At 40.9% G+C, this 21,158-nt stretch overlaps 1 protein-coding gene across 4 annotated transcripts in view; it reads right to left on the reverse strand.

Moving 5' to 3' along the window:
- LOC132894566 (kelch-like protein 29) overlaps window positions 1-21,158 on the reverse strand; it is a 291,177-nt gene that overhangs the window by 163,580 nt on the left and 106,439 nt on the right. The window lies entirely within an intron of this gene.

Below are 21,158 nucleotides of genomic sequence, written 5' to 3' on the forward strand. Positions count from 1 at the left end.
CAAACCATAAGCCTGACGATATTCAATAAGCAGGTTGGATAGTTTAATTACCATAACTGTCTATTAAAATGTTTTACTTTATCACAAACGACTCTTGCAATAAAAGACTATTCATGATCTGCTATTGTACCATTATGGAAAGTGCTCCCTTTCATCACTCAGGCTGAATATGAAACAATATATGAGTGAAGTAGTAGAAAGCGCAAGCGGTAATCAGCGAGATCACACAAACAGAAACCTATTTTCTCATCTCATCTCATTATCTCTAGCCGCTTTATCCTGTTCTACAGGGTCGCAGGCGAGCTGGAGCCTATCCCAGCTGACTACGGGCGAAAGGCGGGGTACACCCTGGACAAGTCGCCAGGTCATCACAGGGCTGACACATAGACACAGACAACCATTCACACTCACACTCACACCTACGGTCAATTTAGAGTCACCAGTTAACCTAACCTGCATGTCTTTGGACTGTGGGGGAAACCGGAGCACCCGGAGGAAATCCACGCGGACACGGGGAGAACATGCAAACTCCGCACAGAAAGGCCCTCGCCGGCCACGGGGCTCGAACCCGGACCTTCTTGCTGTGAGGCGACAGCGCTAACCACTACACCACCGTGCCACCCTTACCTATTTTCTCCAAATATCAAAATTGCTAGTAATTGAATTATTACCAAATCACAGCTTTGGTGAGTAATCCAATTAATTTAGGGAATATTATCATGCCCCTTTATGTTACATATTGTTGTGTAAGAAACTAAAAGTGGGCGGCACGGTGGTGTAGTGGTTAGCACTGTCGCCTCACAGCAAGAAGGTCCGGGTTCGAGCCCCGTGGCCGGCGAGGGCCTTTCTGTGCGGAGTTTGCATGTTCTCCCCGTGTCCGCGTGGGTTTCCTCCGGGTGCTCCGGTTTCCCCCACAGTCCAAAGGCATGCAGGTTAGGTTAACTGGTGACTCTAAATTGACCGTAGGTGTGAATGTGAGTGTGAATGGTTGTCTGTGTCTATGTGTCAGCCCTGTGATGACCTGGCGACTTGTCCAGGGTGTACCCCGCCTTTCGCCCGTAGTCAGCTGGGATAGGCTCCAGCTTGCTTGCGACCCTGTAGAACAGGATAAAGCGGCTAGAGATAATGAGATGAGATACTAAAAGTATTACACTAACTCCATCAGCACACTTCTATATTCATCATTTTGTGTAAAGTAGCAGTGTTTATCTCATCCTCTAACACTGCTCTGTGTTGCAGATTTTTTTTATAAATCAAATTTAAAACAGTAAGGTCCATGCCACTGTATTGTCATTGATCAATAATGTTCTACGGGATCAGGACACTTCGTCCAATAACTGAGACATTTCGTCCAAAGCCTTTTTCATACGCACTATCAATTATTTTATATGTGGTGACAATATGTGTGACAAGATCGAGATATAAACAAACCATAATTCATTTAACGGCATGCATTAAGCAGGTTTATGACTGCGTCTTCCCGTAATAAATGGAAATAAACAATTTTTGTAAAGTGTAGTACAAGCGCTTCAACACAAAAAAGAGTGGTATAAGGGACGTAAACAAGTAGACCCTGACCATTACAGGCTGCTCTCCGAGCTTTGAGTCCAGTGAAGCTGTTTATAGTATAGCCAGTCTTAATAAGGCCAACACAGCCTTAATCAGTAAAATGTTTCAATAAATATTTTATTGAAATAGTATTTTATTCATTTAAGGGAGTGGATTAAGCAGGTTTATGACTGCGTCTCCCCGTAATAAATGGAAACATATGCCTAATGATAGTGAGGTGACAATATGTGCGACAAGTTTATTTTTATAGCGCTTTTAACAATAGACATTGTCGCAAAGCAGCTTTACAGAACTTTATTGACTTTAAACATGAGCTAATTTTATCCCTAATCTATCCCCAATGAGCAAGCCTGTGGCGACGGTGGCAAGGAAAAACTCCCTCAGACGACACGAGGAAGAAACCTCGAGAGGAACCAGACTCAAAAGGGAACCCATCCTCATTTGGGTGATAACAGACACCGTGATTATAACGTTTTAACAGTTTTAACATGAAGTCTGTTTTGTTGAAGTTCTAAACTGTTCATTGATGACAAATTGCTGTATATTTTTAAACCAATCCTAAAAAAGAATTCTCAATAGAATTTGACCGAAGCGGAAAACATTTTTGTAAAGCAAACGAGCAACCCTTAACATTACAGGCTGCTCGCCGAGCTTTGAGTCCACTGAAGCCGTTTAATTAATCATATAGCCAGTCTTAATAACAGAGATGCCTACCCCAAATTTTGAATTTCAGTATACTTGAAAACATTTTTCAGTATTTTGGAATGACTTTCAGTAACATTAATTTATGTGCATTTACATTATAAAGAGGTGTATATACCAATATGTTTAACATTTAAATTATTAAAAAGTACTGTTTTATGTGAATTGAATAAACAAAACACGAGCAGCCATCTCAACTGAATTTCCACTCAACAAATTTCTAGAGCGTACAATTTCTCACATTTTTATAAATACAATAGTGTTCCCTGTTTGCAGACATTACGGGTGACTACCAATCATTGGTATTGAATGTAACTCCTCAAAAGTATTATATTATATTGCCTGGCAAAATGTTCTACCTGTTAACGGATTCTAATAAAATTTAAAAAAAATTTCTTATTTCATGCCAAAGAGAGTCCGACATTGTTATCTTAATGTCCCAATATATAAATACTTCAGCATAATGCTTCAGAAGAGACAATGAATAAAATGATATTTATAATTGTATTTAAAACAGTGGAATGATCAATTTTTTGCCACAATCCCAACAACACTAATCATAAAATTCTGTTTTTGGTCATACTACATGTACTTGCAACACTGAAAAGACTTTGAATTAAAGAAGTACAGCCAGTGTTTGATATTTCAGTGAATAAAAATCATACATGTAAAAAGAAACTGAATAAGTTTAACTCACATTTCATGGCACTAATTGGCAAGTTCAACTCCAAGCATAGGTCAACCATCACCGCTTCAGCACGGGTCACGTTCCATGTCTTTTCATCCAGAGATTTCGTAAAAAACTGCTGGATACCCCCAGATTTACTTTCCGCCTGACTCGCCATTTCAGCATACTCCATATGTTTTTTGGAGTTGACATGCTGCCTACAGTCATCGCGACCACCATGAGTGATGTTAATGTCACGCACAGCATGTGCGGTATCTGCGCATGTCACGCACAGCATGTGTGGTTGTCGTAAAAATAAATAGCCGTGAATCGCTCATGGATTGAAAAAGTCGCTTGGACATTTAAAAACAACTCACTGGAATTTTTTAAGACTTTATAATAATTCCGTACAGAATAACACTGTTTGCCGTAACATCGTATTTACGTAACTTTTCCGTACAAAATACGGCCAATCCGTACTAGTAGGCATCTCTGTAATAAGGTGCATGCACAGTCCAGAGTGCGCCCGAGAGTCCTGCGCGAGGAAGGAGTTTTTGTCAAATATTTCTTGGATTTTACACGAATACTAGGTAGGAACCCATCGTTTTGAACACACTCGCTGAGAAAGGCGAGTCTGGGGCGATCTTTACTCGCCATTAGATTTCACAACTCGCGTTTGGTGGGTGGTTAAACTACATGCTGCAGAAATGTGTTTTGCTTCAGTCATATTCTCTTAAGAATTCCTCCTTTTTTCGAACAAACAAATACCCGAAACGTAAAATAATTGATGGTGCGTGTGAAAAAGGCTTTGGACAAAATGTCTTAACTATTGGACGAAATATCTTAAAGGGGAACTGAAGGCAAATTTTTTTATTATCAAAATTCTATTTCTCATTTTATTAAATATCGGAATGCATTTTTGATCGCTATTTTGTCGCTGCTATAGCAAGTTATGAGTGAAATATGCTCTGTAATATATCAGTCCATATGTCAAAGCAATGGCCGTAAACGAGACTCGTTGAGACCTGTGCGAGACATCGTAGGACGGAAGTAAAACGTACAGCGGAAATCAAAGTGACCGACATCTGCCAACGTTGTCAAAAGACACGCGCGCCCTCTTTCGAATGCTGATGTAATCAAGCCGGAAGTTTTGTTTGTTTTGACAGCAATCAGGAAAATTTGAAAAAAGTAGGCAGTAATCGTCATTTAAACTCGTTTTTGTGCAATATTTCGATTGGGAAACAGTTTTCAAAATGGCGGCACTGACACCTGGCTGACACTTCACGTTTCGAAGTCTCGCACAAGTCTCGTGAAGATCGCGCGGATAAGCGACGCCTGCCGTCGACCAAACGACCTAAATTCAACACGGCTAAAAACCGAATAGGCCGATAAGTATAATATTTAATTGCAATTAGTTGCCAATACGAGTCACGATATAAGGTTACTAAAACCGAAAACGTAACTGAATAACACGTTAATTAAGAAATAAAGCAAGTTTAAAAATGACTTCAGTTCTCCTTTAACTATTGGACGAAACGGCATTGGACGACGTGTCCTGTATTCTGTTCTACAGAGCAGAGACAGAGGCCAAAAGCTAAAGATCAGTTTCAATAACACCAGCTCATGGTTATTATGAGCCACTGAATATTCATTACACATTGCACTGCATGAAATCCAGCAGCAACACTGTGATAAAAAAACAAAAACAAATAAAATAGCACAAATACAAATAGTTTGTTTATTACATTCACAAAAATGGTAAAATCCCTAACACTATAGTAAATATGTAAAGAAAACTAATACAGGTGATACTGTTTAAGTTTCATTTTCTCCGGGTACAACAATCATTTCCAGTATATTCTTTATACAAGATTCAGTAAAACCTCATATGAAGAAATTCACATATCAGAGGCATGTTCAAGTACCTGTATTCATCTAAAAATGAGAAAAATATGTCACACATTAACAAAAAAAAAGCCTGAAGCACTGCTGGTGAAGCACATTTCAAAGCCTTGAACAAGTCTTAACACACAACAAATGGTTTGATTAAAAAGGGCAATGTTATTAATTTCTCAGGGTCAATCGTTTTAGGTTTTTGTGTCCAGTACGATGTTCAAGGTGCATTATTTATTTTTCAAAAATCTTTTTTTTTTATTTATTTAACCTTTCTCTGAAATGGAAATTCCTTTTTGTATGGTCCTACACCAAACCATTCCCTCAGAAGGACAAACTGAAGAACCATTAACCATGCAGCTTCTTCTGAACTGGGAATAACTGAACTGGGAAGCCATGGCCTAAAGGTTAACGAAGCAGCTTTGGGACCAAAAGGTTATCAGTTCGATTCCCTGGACCTGCAGGAATGGCTGAAGTGACCTTGAGCATGGCACCTAATCCTCAACTGCTGCTCTGGCTATGTTGTACATCACTCTGGATAAGAGCATCTGCTAAACGGCTGTAATGTAATATTATGATTGATTTCTGCAGATGAACTGTCACTGTTTTTAAGATCCTACTCAGGTGCATGTCTTGAACTGTCTCAACGTATTTAAATGTTCTTTACTTTTGGCTGCTTTTCCATGCCAATTAAAATATGTACATCATCATGATTATCTTTTGTACACAAACCTGACATATTTTCCAATTATGAGCCAAGTGCAGTTAATTAGGAAAATGTCTAAAGCATCTGATAACAAGGAAATTGCCAGAGGATTTTTCCTCTCTTTTTAAATAATCTTTTTAACATTTTAGTTAGAATATATAATAATTTTACATTCATCAGGGCATGGAATAAAAGGATTCAGTCATTACGCTTTTGCATATAACAGATCAGAAAAATATTTTTACTCTTCTTTTTCTAAAAATTCGTGTTACACTTTGTTCGTTTATGCCTTTTGTCAAACAAAGATGATCTAACGTCTTCAATACACCTCCTAACATCAGTAAAGCTTCTAATGTGTGTCTAACATGAAAAAAGGGCTTTGTTTGCGTCCTCCAGTTGATATAGCCAGTAATGAATTAGCTGGAGGACTTTCTGCTACACTTTTTGATATAATCACAGAAAAAAAAAAGCTAAACTTGTCCTGTTCAGTCTATTTTCAAAATGGCATTTTTGAACATGCGTTGTTGTGAACCACCTATTCCGCGCTTCACTACTTTGTGGACATCTGACTATCACACCCGTATGTGGTTCTTCCCCAAGCTGCTGCCACAACGTTGGAAGCACAGAATTGTACTGAATGTCTTTGTATACGTTCACATTACAATTTATCTTCACTAGACAGCACGGTGGTGTAGTGGTTAGCGCTGTCGCCTCACAGCAAGAAGGTTCTGGGTTCGAGCCTAGTGGCCGACGGGGGCCTTTCTGTGTGGAGTTTGCATGTTCTCCCCGTGTCTGCATGAGTTTCATCTGGGTGCTCTGGTTTCCTCCACAGTCCAAAGACATGCAGTTAGGTTAACGTGGGGCAGCCATGGCCTGAGGTTGGGCTGAAGTGCCCTTGAGCAAGGGTGCCTAACCCACAACTGTTCCCCGGGTGCTGTAGCATAGCTACCCACTGCTCTGGGTATGTGTGTGTGCTCATTGCTCACCTGTACGTGTTCACTGCTTCAGATGGGTTAAGCCTGTGCTTGAGTGTACGTGTGACTTGGCTTGGCTTGGCACTAAGCGGCCCAAAACTGTTTCATCATGATGATGTGAAGGCTGGAGTGGAAGATCTCGAACAGTCTGCAAAAATTTCACATCCCAAACAACACCTCTGGGATGAATTGGAGCCTCACTAATGCCCATAGCTATGTTCTAACATCTCATGGAAAGCTTTCCCAGAACAGTGGAGGTTACTCTAATAGCAATGGGGGACAAAATCTGGAATGGGATGTTCAAAAAGAATATGGGTGTGATGGTCAGATGTCCACATACTTTTTTGGCCATGTAGTGTAGCTGACTAGTAATTAAAAAAAAAAAAAGTAGTGGGCTAGTCACCTTTTCCATAGTTAAAGCACAAACTTCATGTGGTTTAGAAAAAACAAACAAACACTTTTTTAGGCGGTTTTATTTGTGTAGCATAGAACACATCAAACTGCATTTCAATAAACAGTCATACACCAGCTACAATCAGCCAACTCAGCTGAAAGCACCGTTTCTGAAACTGGGTGCGCACAGTGCAGCAGCGTGGCACAGAAGCTCCTTATAGCCGAATGATGAATGGAGGATGCCATGCCTACAGCAGCATCTGAGAGGTTTTTTCACCATATTCTAATCCAGCCTCTGTAGCGTCCCAAAACAAATCTGGATAAACCTCTCTGAGCAAACATGCACAGCTGACTGGACTCTAAATTATCTGAATGGGATTGGATAGTGATGAGCAACCCATGGCTTCGAAAGTGCTCAGGGTGTAACGATACACTACTGCAAGACATGTTACCATTCACTCAACTCACGATTCAATTTGGAATATTTGGGTCACAATTCAATTTTCCTACCATATTTCTGAACAAAATATTAAATTAAGAAACGTTTATTAGCAAAAACTGCAACATTTATTTTCTGGTTCTTCTCATCTCATTATCTGTAGCCGCTTTATCCTGTTCTACAGGGTCGCAGGCGAGCTGGAGCCTATCCCAGCTGACTACGGGCAAAAGGCGGGGTACACCCTGGACAAGTCACCAGGTCATCACAGGGCTGACACATAGATAAAGACAACCATTCACACCTACGGTCAATTTAGAGTCACCAGTTAACCTAACCTGCATGTCTTTGGACTGTGGGGGAAACTGGAGCAAACCCACGCGGACAACATGCAAACTCTGCACAGAAAGGCCCTCGCCGGCCACGGGGCTTGAACCCGGACCTTCTTGCTGTGAGGCGACAGCACTAACCACTACACCACCGTGCCACCTTCTGGTTCTTTATTAACTTAAATATTAATCTCATCTCATTATCTCTAGCCGCTTTATCCTTCTACAGGGTCGCAGGCAAGCTGGAGCCTATCCCAGCTGACTACGGGCGAAAGGCGGGGTACACCCTGGACAAGTCGCCAGGTCATCACAGGGCTGACACATAGACACAGACAACCATTCACACTCACATTCATGGTCAATTTAGAGTCACCAGTTAACCTAACCTGCAAGTCTTTGGACTGTGGGGGAAACCGGAGCACCCGGAGGAAACCCACACGGACAGCATGCAAACTCCACACAGAAAGGCCCTCGCCGGCCACAGGGTTCGAACCCGGACCTTCTTGCTGTGAGGCGACAGCGCTAACCACTACACCACCGTGCCACCTTCTGGTTCTTTATTAACTTAAATATTATTTTTGTTAAATTAAAATAACAAGAGTGCTCTGAGAGCACAATATCCCCTGCTGGCAACTATATCTATGCTACAAGGCCATAACTCTGGTAAAATGCAACTGAATCGAACGAAATTGCAATATGCGTATTACCGACATATAACAAAGAATCCTGTCAAGTTTCGTGAAATTCCTCCAAAAGTTGTGAGAGGAGTTGATGTCAGAAGGTGAGTATCCTTCCCAGGACAGACGGACAGACAACACCACGACATAATCCCCCTTTAAGCCTTTTGGCCAGCAGGGGGGATAATAAAATATATATAAAAACGCTTTTGCTTCATCTTCTTTTTTTAAAGATTTTTTCTGGGCTTTTTCACCTCTGTTGGATAGGACAGTGCAGAGACAGGACAGGAAATGATCGGGAGAGAGAGACAGGGAGGGATCGGGAAATTACCTTGGGTCGGAACCGAACCCGGGTCCCCGGAGCCATGGCACGGCGCCCCAGCCACCCGAGCCACGACGCCCCTTGCTTCAGCTTCTTAATAACGAACAATAATTATGTAAAGGCTGGAGTAAAATATAATAGCCTATTAACTAAAATACTCCTTTTATTAAAAATGAAAATAGTTAATAACAAATAGGCCTTTTCTTAATAAACGTTGATGTACATTAACTCCATTTTCCTTGTTTTTTTTTTTCTTCAGCTTTTGGCAATCTGTAAAAAGAGAGCTCTGATTTCTTGTTAAATGTATTTGTACAGCCAATCGCACAACAGCTCTTTCTCAGTTTAGATCTTTTTTTGTGTGCATTCTCGCAGCATTAATGCTGTGTTACTTCCACCTAGGGTGAAGTCATTGGTATTCCCACTATTGTATGTTATTGCACCCTGTGCTGTCTCCGCAATTACAGCGAAACACTAAGAACTACGAGATTACACAGCCTGATAATTGCAAGTCATTTTTTAGTTCATTGATTCAAATGAGCAATTCCAGCGTTATGGACGTGACACTTGAACTCAAAATGGCAACAAATGACCCAGTGCATGTTTTATTGTCTCCCAGTATTTAAACAGGTGTTGCATATTTTAAGGCTGTACCATACTGGAGAAGTGATAGAACAAGAACAATTCCCATAGTACATCTAGGGCATGCCAGAAAATGCCAATAAAAGATGTGTTATGGACGTGACAGAAAAAGTATCACTTTTCTTGGGTGACTGTACATTTTTATCAAACTCTGTGAAATTGTAAACCTAATGTCGAAATGGAGATATCCATTTGATAGAGGGGTCCAAGGTGAATATTAAAAAATCTTTGTTTAAAATATTTTGTATTTCATGCAGAGTTTCGGAAGGAAAAGTCAGCGTTATGGATGTGACGAAATTCCGTTATGGATGTGACGCGTCTGAAATAGACATGGCATATGTTTAGAAAATCAGCAATTTAACCACCATAACCCTTTGAAAAACTCTCTAAATATCAGCTAAAACTATCAAAGTTCTTAAATAATATTTAGGATGGCTATTGTTTTTGCTGTTTTGTGGATTTTAGCATACATTTCTGTGGCTTGTGGCAATAATATAGAATTGTACATGATCAAAGTTGATTTTAGCTTGGGGTTTACATTATAAGAAAGAAAGACTGACATATTAAGGCAACGGGAACAATTCTTGTGACAAATTGGTTCAACTTATTCACATCTGTAAAATACAGGCCTAGGTGATATCTCTGGGAGTGGTTTTGATGTATTACATGTTGCTTTATTCTTGCATGGTGAGGTTGACATTTACATGGAATTGCCCAAATATAGATATCATATATCGTTACATTCAATTCGATTCGCAATACTGGCTTTACGATTCAATTCAATTCTCAGAATATTTTGAATAAAATTTCAATGAAGAAAAATCTGCACCAAAAAGACTTATTTTTTAAAATCGTAAACAATGCAAAACAATGCACATTATTCTGCATGAAGCTAAATAAATTAAACGTTGCTACGAACAAAAGTTTAATATTGTAAAGAAATTGTACTGCAAGTTTGCCATATCATAAAGACAGATAGACAGACAGGTAGATCATTTGTAAATTCTCACAACAATTTGACTGAATAAGCAAAGTCTCTGACCTGGGGAACATGACTGATTGAAACATAATGAACTCTGCATTGGTTAGCCACGCCCAGAGAAGCAGCTTTGGGACCAAAAGGTCGCTGGTTCAATTACCTGCAGCAGGAGGAATGGTTTCAGTGCCCTTGAGCAAGGCACCTGACTTCTAACTGCTCCTCGGGCTGCCCACTGCTGTGGGTATGTCAGGGTCCTGTTGTATGTCGCGCTCTGGATAAGAGCGTCTGCTAAAGGTCTATAACGTAATGTAGTGCAGCAACACCCAAGGCATCACCTGAACTGGAAATAGAGCTTCAAAGTGATATATAATGCCTGAATTCTGCTGCCTCATTCTTGGACACTTTAGACCACAGCAGGGCGGGGATGGGGTCATCTGAAAGCTACCGAAGAGCTTTTTGTGGCTACTGCCTCATAGAGGTGAAGGCATGTTGTAAGAATGTAAGAATGAGTGTAACAATCGCGCACTGCGCATACGCCTACAGGTGTTCCTATTAAAATGGCCGGTGAGTGTATACAATTCCGTTCACCATTCGAAATAAGTGGACTAGACTAAAGAAATCGCTTTCAGACATATTTATGCTTATTACTGACGGAAAGAGCGTTTCTATTTTAAAATATACTCCAGGTTGTCCCCCTTTCCTCGCCTTCTTAAGCCAGTGGGTCCCATGTGTGATGTAGATGTGACGCACATCCGAGTTGTTACGGGAAGTTGTCGAAAAGCGTATTGAGACCACTGAGTTCTAGCGCCAGGCCTTTTCCGGGAAATAAGAGTTTGGGTCATGGCAACAGCGTTTGTATGTCAGCCTCAGTTCAGAGGTTTCAGTTTTGAAAACTGTAAGAGGTAAGAGTTTAATAATATAAAGTACAGACACTTGGTATATTTTACTTCTGTGATTTTTTTAAATTGTTCATTTCTGGATGACATGTCATTTTTGTAGCTACTGCCTCATAGAGTAAATATATATGCTATATTTACTGTATGGACATGGCATCAGAAAGCAATTTTATTTATAAGCAGGAGCCACATAGACCCATAGGGCACAAAAGTATACAGTGGAGCTTGAAAGTTTGTGACCCCTTTAGAATCTTCTATACTTCTGCATAAATATGACCTAAAACATCATCAGATTTTCACACAAGTCCTAAAAGTAGACAAAGAGAACCCAGTTTAAAAAATGAGACAAAAATATTATACTTGGTCATTTATTTATTGAGGAAAACGATCCAATATTACATATCTGAGAGTGGCAAAAGTATGTGAACATCTAGGATTAGCAGTTAATTTGAAGGTGAAATTAGAGTCAGGTATTTTCAATCAATGGGATGGCAATCAGGTGTGAGTGGGCACCCTGTTTTATTTAAAGAACAGGGATCTATCAAAGTCTGATCTTCACAACACATGTTTGTGGAAGTGTATCATGGCAAGAACAAAGGAGATTTCTGAGGACCTCAGAAAAAGCGTTGTTGATGCTCATCAGGCTGGAAAAGGTTACAAAACCATCTCTAAAGAGTTTGGACTCCACCAATCCACAGTCAGACAGACTGTGTACAAATGGAGGAAATTCAAGCCCACTGTTACCCTCCCCAGGAGTGGTTGGCCAACAAAGATCACTCCAAGAACAAGGCGTGTAATAGTTGGCGAGGTCACAAAGGACCCCAGGGTAACTTCTAAGCAACTGAAGGCCTCTCTCACATTGGCCAATGTTAATGTTCATGAGTCCACCATCAGGAGAACACTGAACAACAATGGTGTGCATGGCAGGGCTGCAAGGAGAAAGCCACTGTTCTCCAAAACGAACATTGCTGCTCATCTGCAGTTTGCTAAAGATCATGTGGACAAGCCAGAAGGCTATTGGAACTAGATAGAACTCGACGCCAATGGCGTCGATGGGGATGCCTCCGCCTGGTAGACTACACGCCTTATTAAGTTGTGATTTGGGGCTGGACATTTGACCTCACAGTAATCTTGACCTGGTGAAATTACTTGTATTAGCCTTGGAGATATTGTGTTCACAAGGTTTTCGGATAGACATTTGACCTCACAGTGACCTTGACCTTAGACCTTTTGATCTCAAAATCTAATCAGTTCATGTTTGTCCCAAAGTGCACAAATGGTGAAAGTTTGGTGAAATTCCTTTCATTAGCCTTTGAGATATCGCGTTCACAAGATTTCGGGACCCACACACGCGGACAGACATTTGACCTCACAGTGACTTTGACCTTAGACCTTTTGATCTCAAAATCTAATCAGTTCATGTTTGTCCCCAAATGCACAAATGGTGAAAGTCTGGTGAAATACCTTTTATCTGCCTTGGAGATATTGTGTTCACAAGGTTTTCGGACAGACATTTGACCTCACAGCGACCTTGACCTTAGACCTTTTGATCTCAAAATCTAACTAGTTCATGTTTGTCCCAAAGCGCACAAATGGTGAAAGTTTGGCGAAATTCCTTTCATTAGCCTTCGAGATATCGCGTTCACAAGGTTTCGGGACGGACGCACGGATGGACAGACGCATGCACGCACGCACGGACGCATGCACGGACGGACGCACAGACAGACGGACAACCCGAAAACATAATGCCTCCTGCACCTTATGGTGGTGGAGGCATAAAAATGTTTTGTGGACGGATGAGACCAAAATAGAATTTTTTGGTTTAAACAAGAAGGAAAATGTTTGGAGAAAGGAAAACACTGCATTCCAGCATAAGAACCTTATCCCATCTGTGAAACATGGTGGTGGTAGTATCATGGTTTGGGCCTGTTTTGCTGCATCTGGGCCAGGACGGCTTGCCATCATTGATGGAACAATGAATTCTGAATTATACCAGCGAATTCTAAAGGGAAATATCAGGACATCTGTCCATGAACTGAATCTCAAGAGAAGGTGGGTCATGCAGCAAGACAACGACCCTAAGCACACAAGTAGTTCTACTTTCAGGACTTGTGTGAAAATCTGATGATGTTTTAGGTCATATTTATGCAGAAATATAGAAAATTCTAAAGGGTTCACAAACTTTCAAGCACCACTGTAATTGGTCAACCTTCTGCTTTTCGCTTGAATTTTATTTTCGATTCTTTAGACTACAGTGCTTTCTTACTATTTTGAAAATAGATAAGAGTTCACAGCGCTGTATTTTGAACAAAACGCAGTCAACAAAATTGGTAACCAAAATACTCCGAGCCCTGATGCTGCTCACAGCTTGGTGATGCTTGCAAGAGATGAAGCGTGTAGAATTGATAACATGTATATATGCAATATTTACTGGATGGACATGGGATCAGTAAACAATTTTATTTATAAGCAGTAGCCACATGCACCCATAGGGTCCCTATTTTTATTTTTTTAACGGTTCTAATTTGGTTGTATAACCATATAACTTATAGTGTGTGCCAGTCATTGTGATCTGGCGTTCAAGGCCCTGCGTTCTTTCTATATATTTAAAGGGTTCAAACAGTGCAATTGCATTAGATGCATAATTAATAGAATTCTAATTTCCACAATACACGGGAATCATAAATTCCCATGACGCACGCTGTAAAATATGTTGCGCCACGATGCATCATTACACCCATAGAAAGCACTCTTTCACACAGCACTGGCTGCAAAGAAATTCATTGTCGCTGTGCAAGTATTTTATTTAAATAGTATTTCACTTTACAGGTCAACAAATATAACTGTAGAAGAAATTACTTCAGGATTGTGCAAAATTCTTCTCTTCATGCCAGGCGATATACAACCGTTAATGGTCCTTTAAAGCAAAAGAAAATAATCAAAAAGACTTTCCACACTGTAGCCTCGTGCAGTTGACTGTAGAACTGGCTTCGTCTAGTCCAGGGGTGGGCAATTATTTTTTCCATGGGGCCACATGAGAAACAGAAAATTTTGTGGAGGGCCGGACCAAAAGGCTGGACTAAATTCTGCATAATATTAATTGTATTTCTTTATATAAAGCAATAAATAACATTGTTCTTACAAACTGCTAAGACTGGTAGGAGTATGGAAAAAACGAGGTTGCCTTACAAAAAAATGTCATTTATTCAATCAAATTTCCCAAAACAATGGTTAACAAAATGTGAACGTTTGTACCATTTTTTTTTCAGTCACATTCACCCCAAAACACAATAAAAAACATCACAATATTGTCTTTCTACTCCAAATATCAAGCAAGATACATCATATTATAATAATGATGCCCACATTTGTAGTCTAATCACCTCTTTTGGTGCTTTTCGCCGGAGATCGGCTCCGGCGTCTGCTGGTGACGTCACACTATGTGATTGGCTGGACCGTTTGAAGGATGACGTACAAGTTTGTGGTTGGTCTGGACAAATTACTGAAGTCGTTATCGTGCGATTAGGTTTCGTGGGATTTCATGTCATGTTCATGTCGCGCGCATTGCGTTTTTGTTGAACACAACTTCAAAATAAAAGCAATGCACATTCAGTCCATGCATGAGGTAAAATTAGAAAATACGTTTATTTTGTCATTTCTCATTAACCTTACGCGGGCCGGACAGAATGAACCCGGCCCGCGGGCCGTAAAATGCCCAGGTCTGGTCTAGTCGGAAATAATTTTCTGACTAATGGCCTGCTATTTTCATGACCCTTTTTGATATGAAATGGTTGATAGACAAACCTATGGAGCAAACTGGTATGATGGAAGGCAACGGTTAGTCATAATGTTCGTGATAAATGTCAAGCTTGCTACACTATACTAATACTAATGCCAACATCTACAAAAGTGCATGTGAACGTTGCAGGCAAAAGCAGAATTTAAAAGGTCTGCTCGAGTCTTATAAAGGCTTTGCGTCACAGCCAGCGGCTGTGGTTGGCTGTGTTTCAAAAGTGTCCCTCAGTAAAGCAATGACTACATTCCACTTTACTGCCGTCTCAAATGTTATAGTTACAGTTCATCTGCTTTCTCATAAGCTGAGTATGTCTGTCATTTATTATTAAAGAGAAACAACACTGACATATTAATACTGCTGAAAAATTAATCTTGCACTTGTTTCGTAATAAAATCATTTCATGCACAATTACCCTACTATAAACACACTTCTATTCGCCATCTAAATGTGTATATACACTCACACACTCATGTAACATTTATACAAGAATATGAGGTCGCGTTTCAAATCTGCCCCAGGTGTAAACAAATGAAAATGAAATTTCACTAGCGGTTAGTTAGTGGGTGACTTGCTTGTCCTCAGTGTAGTCTGCTCAGAAAACCAAATCGTAAATATTTCATTTCAGGAGAGGGACCTTACTGAATTCTACTGCTCATCCTATATATTGGTTGTTCATCCAGAATACTAAGAGTGTGTGTGTGTGTGTTTACATCTGTTTCAGGTCTCATTAGAGATCCCACTCCATACTAATTAAACTAATGTTGAATGGATTTATATTTTTATTAACCGGGTTTAGATTAGATTACAGTCAATTAGTCATAATAAGGACTAAGTAACTCATAATCGGCCATGTCACATCATCTAACAGTTATCTTAAGAAGCAGAAAAATTATGCCCTTCATCAAAAGCATAGCACCAAGTATAAAATAAACAACACAATATGTGATGGCCACAGCCACACAGGATATCATCATCATCATCCCACATTCTTCCTTTGCACCTTATTATTTTGCTGTACAGTCTATCATTTACAGTCATCTCAACCACTGGGCTGTGATTTATTGATTTTCCCTAGTTGAAGCTAGTTTTTACTCGTAGTAGGGTACAGTTGCTGGGTTGCACCTGACGTCACATCTGCCTCATTAATCTACGATCACACTACAGCTCGCAATGGGTTATCGATAAAACTGAGGCATTTTGGCGGCGATGCATGGCGATATACACATGAGCTAAACGTTGTGGTCACACAGCAGGTGAATATTTGACTGTCATGCCTTTGTGCGGGTGGCACGGTGGTGTAGTGGTTAGCGCTGTCGCCTCACAGCAAGAAGGTCTGGGTTCGAGCCCCGTGGCCGGCGAGGGCCTTTCTGTACGGAGTTTGCATGGTGTCCGCGTGGGTTTCCTCCGGGTGCTCCGGTTTCCCCCACAGTCCAAAGACATGCAGGTTAGGTTAACTGGTGACTCTAAATTGACCGTAGGTGTGAATGTGAGTGTGAATGGTTGTCTGTGTCTATGTGTCAGCCCTGTGATGACCTGGCGACTTGTCCAGGGTGTACCCTGCCTTTCGCCCGTAGTCAGCTGGGATAGGCTCCAGCTTGCCTGCGACCCTGTAGAACAGGATAAAGCGGCTACAGATGATGAGATGCCTTTGTGCGCTTGAGTCTGGAGCGTGTTATGTGCAGTCTTGGGACCCGGTTGTTATGGGAAACACCTGATACTGATTTGAGTACAAATCAGCATGCACAGATACGGACGGTGTTTTCACAGAGGCTTTGCGAAGTACGGTATTATCATTATCACGGTCACGTTTGTTTCTAGCTATGTTTATAATGCTGTTTAAATATTTTGCTTTCTGTTTTGCTTTTGTAAATATCATGCTTGCTAATAAACCCTCTACCTGCACTTAGATCCGTCTACCGCCGTCTATCTTGTAGTGACCTGATCCCCAGATCTTTAACCCAGCCACATATAAAAAGTTGTATGCCTCCGTGCTCTTTCTGGTTTTCATCTGTGTGCCTGTGTAGAACGATGTCTGCAACACCAGGTAGTTTGAGATGTCGGGGAACTCAACGGATGGATAATTTTCCAACTCATAGGAAAAATCCTTCTTTGTTAGTGTGTAAGGATCTAATCCCACTGAGTGGTTTCTATATCCACTTCTTTTAAGTGAACTTCTTGGTTTTAATAACTTGCTTGTTTGCTGAACACAAACATGGCAATAAGTTCTTGTGTTAATGGACCAGACTCCACTTTTGGATCATTAATCCCTTTTGTCTGAGAATGCCCTGCATGCATGGTTTTATGTTGGCTTCTGGCACATCCATACAGTTTTAAATACAATACCTACAATTAAAAACAGTTTGTTTTTATTGCATTTATTTAATTCCTGGACTCCCATCTGTAACAGGGAGTGATGTTGTGTTCCATTAATACACTGTATAGTAGATTATTAGGTTCTAATCGAATAGATGAGCCAAAAATAATCGGGGATCTTTTTAAATGGGCTCCGACTCGTTACAAGTATGAATAGGTGGGCCTTAAAGTAGAAAAGGCTGAGAACCCCTGATCTATATGATCATACTCAAATAATTGACAAGACAGTTTATTTGATTTACAGTTTATTTGCTTTAACTTTATATGGAGTGCACACATTTTAACACTGTAGGGTTGCGAAAGCTGTTTGTTTGTCACCAATCATGTGCTTCGCCCATAGTCAGCTGGAGCCTATCCCAGCTGACTACGGGCGAAAGGCGGGGTACACCCTGGACAAGTCGCCAGGTCATCACAGGACTGACACATATACCCCTTTTCCACCAAATCAGTTCCAGGGCTGGTTCGGGGCCAGTGCTGGTGCTGGTTCACAACTCGTTCAACTTGCGAGCCAGCTGAGAACCAGTTTGCTTTTCCATAGCTCGTGGTGCAAAGGGAAGCCATGTCATTACGTCGCTGTATACGTCAGTTACGTCGCTGTATACATCATTACGTCGCTAAATACGTCAGTTACGTCGCTACGTTTGCATAAACCTTGGCGCGAATATCAAAGCAAAAACAACACGGAAGAAGAAGCAGCAGCAACAACAACAATAATAATGGATGACTTCGCATTTGTACAGCTGCTGCTTCTCGTCGCTTAAAAATGGCGACCTTTCGCGGTCTTGTTATTGTTGTTGGTCTTAACAACTCCGCCCCCCCCCGCTGACGTAAGCAGTTCTTTCCTCTGGCCCAGCAGAGAGTTGGTGCTAGCCTGGAACCGTTTTTTCTGGCCCCAGAGCCAGTTCTTTGTCAGTGGAAACAGAAAACCCGGTTCCAAACTAAGCACTGGCCCCGAACCAGCCCTGGAACTGCTTTGGTGGAAAAGGGACAATAGACACAGACAACCATTCACACTCACGGTCAATTTAGAGTCACCAGTTAACCTAACCTGCATGTCTTTGGACTGTGGGGGAAACCGGAGCACCCGGAGGAAACCCACGCGGACACGGGTAGAACATGCAAACTCCACACAGAAAGGCCATCGCCGGCCACGGGGCTCGAACCCGGACCTTCTTGCTGTGAGGCGACAGCGCTAACCACTACACCACCGTGCCGCCTGTTTGTGTCTTAAGTCAAGTTATATTTTCTTGACCTCTTTTATAGGTCTAGTTATTCTTAATTTTGGTCTTTGTAAACTAACATTTCGGGGTAAATAAAGCCCTGCCTTTCGAACCAAAAACTCCTGTGTCCTCTTGCCTCGCTCTTTGGTCCCCTACACAATGAATCAGTGATGTTTAAGCTTCAACAGAAGGGAACACTGTATAATTGTATTAACATTGCATTTATTTAAAATCTCAACATTTTAGGTAGTGCAGTCGTTTGTGCTAAACCCTGGTTTCAAAATTATCACCTTCACAAGTAATATATGGTGAAGCCGCCAGAAAGAATTACAGCACTGAGTCTCTTCCTGTAATGACTAACAACACTGGAGACAATTACAAAGGGATTATAGGCCACTTTTACATGCTAACCATTTCAAACGTCTTTATATTCTTTCACTCTTGAGTCATTTTGTTTTCAGATCTGCAAGCTTTGCCTTTTATGGAGTTTTGTGGCCATCACTAAATGCAACTCATGCTTGGAACAAGCTTGGTAATTTAGCGTTAGATGGCATTTGTCTACATATCACGAGAAGAAAACCAGCATTACAGAAATTTACCTAAATCTAGGGGGAATTTTTTAGTTCAGTCTTGCTTACAAAAGCTCTTTTTACACACACGTGTTTTACCAAAAGGATGCTAAATGAGGTCCAGTGTGTATGTGCAATTTATGCGCCAATTTTCTTGCAGGGTGCCAATAATTCTGCAGTTGACAGCAATTAATCACATTTGGACCTCTCGAGGGGGACCTCCTGACAAAGTACATCAAACTCTACACCTATATTCAGTATTATTTTTTCATTAATGAGCCTGAACTCACTCGATTCTTCATATCAGAACTATTAAAAAAAAATTCCTACAACCCCAATTCCAAAAAAGTTGGGACACTGTGGAAAACATAAATAAAAACAGAATGCGAAGATTTGTAAATCATGGAAACCCTATATTTCATTGAAAATAGTACAAAGACAACATATTAATTGTCGAAACTGAGAAATTTTTTTACTGTTTTTTGAAAAATATATGCTCATTTTGAATTTGATGTCAGCAACATGTTTCAGAAAAGTTGGAACAAGGGCAACAAAAGACTGGAAAAGCTGTGTAAAAAAACCTAATTGGGTTAATTGGCAACAGGTCAATAACATGATTGGGTATAAAAAGGGCATCCCAGAGAGGAGGACTCTTTTAGAAGTAAAGATGGGGAGGGGTTCACCGCTCTGTGAAAGACTGCATGGGCAAACAGTGCAAAAATTTAAGAATAACGTTCCTCAATGTAAAATTGCAAAGAATTTGGGGATCACATCATCTATGGTACATAATATCATTAAAAGATTCAGAGAATCTGCAGAAATCTCTGTATGCAAGAGACAAGGCTGAAAACTGGCATTGGATGCCTGTGATCTTCAGGCCCTCAGGCATTAAAAGCAGACAAGTGTCTGTAGTGGAAATCACTGTATGGGCTCAGGAACACTTCAGAAAACCATCATCTGTGAAAACAGTTCATTACTGAATCCACAAATGCAAGTTAAAACCAGATATAAACAATATCCAGAAACACTACCACCTTCTCTGGGCCCGAGCTCTTTTATGATGGACTGAGACTTAGGCCCTGTCCACACGGCAACGGATTCAGGTGAATCTGATAAAATTGTTTATCGTTTCGGCCTGGCGTCCACACGGCACCGGCGTTTTGGGTGCCCCAAAACGAAATCTTTTGAGAACGGGTTCCAGAGTGAAAAAATCTGGCAATGGCGCCGTTGCGAAGTCGTCTGGATGAGTAGAACGGATTTGTTTACGATGACGTCACAACCACATGACTGTGAGTGCTTCACGCCGGGTAGAAGTGTAACGAACTCAATGCGAGTTGTCAACAAATCCTATAACTTGGTTCATGAAACGCGCTTACAAAATATTTTTACTGTGAATATTTATTGTGTAATGGTGCAAAGTGAGAGAGAGTGAGAGAATAGCCCTTAGGGCAGAGTCTTTAGTCCAAACACTGCGGAAGCAGTACCAAACCGCGCACCACCCGTGCGCTTTCCAAAAACAAAAACAATCCCGCCAGCAAAAATAGGAAAAAAAAAAAAAAGGAGCGATCTCACCTCTTCAGATGTTGGTTTAAGTCCGACAATACATTTCTCAAAAAGGGCGTAGAAGAACAAAGTAATCCATCAACGTGTAGCATTCAATTTATTCCGGACCATTAAAGAATTCTGGAGGATATCAGAATGTTGGCGTACCGGCTTCCATCTACCCCCATTCATTCCTCTTTCCGCGTCTTTCGTTTTACGCGACTGATTAATAATCAAAACTTTATGTGGCTAATGCTACAGAAGAAGGGGTTTATGCGCATGCGTCTACTTCTATTGTTCTGGTGTCTCCGATGGGACCGTCTTACAGCGCACGTAGAGGTGTGGCATGTGTATTGCATCGTTTTCAGCAAGCGTTGCGTTGCCATATGTACCTGAAATTTTACTGATCCGTTGCCCATGTGGGCGCAATATTTCAAAAAAAAAATCTCGTTGCCGTTGTCGTGTGGATGTAGCCT

This window comes from Neoarius graeffei, chromosome 11 (assembly GCF_027579695.1).
Source record: "Neoarius graeffei isolate fNeoGra1 chromosome 11, fNeoGra1.pri, whole genome shotgun sequence".
Classification (NCBI taxonomy): Eukaryota; Metazoa; Chordata; class Actinopteri; order Siluriformes; family Ariidae; genus Neoarius; species Neoarius graeffei.